Here is a 2,907-nt window from a genome sequence, read left to right as displayed (position 1 = left end):
TGTTGATGCGTTTTTCAATTTGTTTAAATGAGATCAAAAACCCCTTAAATAAGTAGTTACTCGCCAATTAGTTAGGTGGTTAAGTAGTTATTTGTGGATAAGAACTACCAAATAACTACTAACCGAATAGGATAAAAAACGGTTACAGCCCAAAGTTCAGAAGACAACTTGTCTTCTGAATAAAGCCCCACGTTAACAAGTGGACTTTGGAAGTGAAATTCAGAAGGCTTCACACTTTTCTGAGTAAAATTCAGAAAGCAACCTTTCCTTCTAAAAAGGACTTGGTGCACACGCTTCCGACTTTCGAGAGTAAAATTCACGTCGCACAGCCAAGGGGCTATGCCCCTTGAAACCCCGTTAGAGGCATGGCCCCCTTGACCTTTCTTTATGGAAATCTTAGGTCCATAGTAGCTTATACATGCGTGCAATCCGCACCTCCTAACTCATATTATAGTTTAACCAATGAAACACCATTGATCTCAGGTAAAGTACAACTACACTGAAATGCTTGATGACACTAAAATCACCAACATATAGTAGTACTAAATAACATATTCTAGAAGCTTCCAAATATATTAACTAATAAAAATTCTAGCCTAAAATCAGGTTCACTTTAATAAATACCCCTTAAACTTAAACGAACTGTATTCTTTTCTTTAGTCTTTGCCCATGACCTTGTTTCTATGATGCCAAAGTCCTGGTCATTTAAAAGTGAGTTTTCCTTGAAGAGAGTCTCCAGAGCATCTTTAATTTTCTTTTGAGATCTTTTTTCATTGGCTCAAAGCATCCTAAGCACTGAATTAAGATTTTTAAATGATATGAACATCATCAAGAGATTCCTACTTTCTCATGAATCAATTTACAACCAACGCTCTTGAGAAGTAGATTGCAAGTCTTCCTTAATAGAGTTTCAAACTCACCTCGAAGGGTTTGAAGACAAAACTTCACCACCCTGTCTACTCCTTGTAAGAGTTTCCCTTGATTTCTTAGTGATACCTGCTCAAGTTATTTTCTTATATATTTCATCCACTCCTCACTGGGTGATAGAACAAGATTTTTGATCATGTTTCATTGTTTGTGTATCATCATTTGATCCTAATGACCTTGACCTACAACTACCACCCTTGTTAAACAATGTTTGTTTTCATTTGAATGATCTATCAAGCAATATTTGTTGACCTAAAGAAATGGGAGCATGATGGTACAAGGAATTCTAAAAGTGAAAGTTGCGCAACTCCTGTTAACCACCTCTAACAGGAATTGAATTTCTTTCACAAGTACATATTAGGGGTATCATACTGCCTTGTAGATTTTTCTAAATCTAGGATGTTCTTTCAATGTTCTCTTAAAACCTAGTTATTTTTCCCTAGACATTTAGATTCTCCATAGGCTTTTCCTATTTCCTACATATTTCGACATTTCTCTCAACAACATTCCACATAATATCCTATATAAGTTTGCATAGACATTTGCTCATGAAACTTTTAGTACAATAGCAAACTCAATTTCCAATGTCCCTATAAAACTTGAATTTTGCAATTCCAGGTGTACGGTGTACCAACTTTTGGAACATTTCCTACCAGAGGTTAGGTGTTGCAAACTTCGATATGCGTCCTTAATGGCAAAACATTATTTAATGTAACAATAGTTGGTGTCAATATGCTTGTAAAGTTCATATCGTCTTGATTTAGACTAAAACTTTCAGCGGTGCTATAAATATACTTCATGTAGTAGAATACTTTGACTACTAGAAATCTCGATGTGAAGTATTTGTAATAGAGATACACAAATCTCAAGATATTAAGAGAACAATGGTAGAATATCCTAGAACTAGAAAGATCTAGTGGGTAGTGTACATATCGCCCTGAATTTTATAATGAAAGCAAATAAGATATCTCGTATCGTTCAATAAAAGTTGCACTCCCTTTTCACTCTCCAACTTCTTTTCTACCTATATTCCTACCATTTCCTTTCTCTATCTTAACCACCAACAAATTGGTACAAGAATCCATGGTTCGCGTCATGCTTACACCATTTCCTTGGTTAACCAAGATAAACTAACACTACCAGAGCGTTCAAGTGAAAGTCTATCTTGGAGGAGAAGATGTTTGTGAAAAGGCATTTAACAAAGCATCCACATATATAGTTGTACCATGGAGAAAGATTTCAAAAGGATAAAGAGATTTTGGAGCAAAACGAGACTTCGTTTAAAAATTTTGGCACCAAAAAAAGGCCATTCTCTATGAGGATGAGGTTGTGGTAATAGCTTGAAGGTAGAAGAGAAAGGAATTCATTGAGGGGGATGTGAGGGTGATGTGAGAAAGAAAAGTTGGTACTTGGCAAGAATTCATGGGAAGAAGACTACTTAAGCAGAGGCCAAAGGCACAAATAAGTCAACTTGGATGTTAAGGTTCGCAATATATTTGTTGCTCATGGTACAGTAACGACATGAAAAATTTGGAAGAGAAATAATGAGAACACCACTTCACTTTAGGCCTAGAAATTAGAAAACAATTAGGAGCAAGTATATACAAATGTGTTGTTTGGAGAGAGAGATTCAATTTCTTCACTGAATAATACATGAATTTACATGCCTATACAAATCCCTTCACAAAACCAAAACATGAAACTCTCTCTGAAAAATCTAGAAAATCTTTTAATATTACAATATCTTTCCTAGTTTTAGGAAACTAAATATTTTGCTTGTTTCTTTCCTAGCTTAGGAGACTAGATATTTTATTTTCTATAATATTCGACCACCCCCTCCCCCCCTCCCCCCCTTAAGTTGGGTTACTGATAGGCAGAGCCCTCCTGATGAACCGTTTGACGAACCAGACCCGCTTCAAGAACCGAGCCAAGTGGGTCATGGGTGGGTTAATTTGATTCAATCAAATCCCATTACTTGAT

The sequence above is a fragment of the Cynara cardunculus genome, unplaced genomic scaffold (genome assembly GCF_001531365.2).
Source record: "Cynara cardunculus var. scolymus isolate 2C unplaced genomic scaffold, CcrdV1 Un_Scaffold_6088, whole genome shotgun sequence".
Taxonomy (NCBI): domain Eukaryota; kingdom Viridiplantae; phylum Streptophyta; class Magnoliopsida; order Asterales; family Asteraceae; genus Cynara; species Cynara cardunculus.
This window is presented reverse-complemented; position numbering follows the sequence as displayed.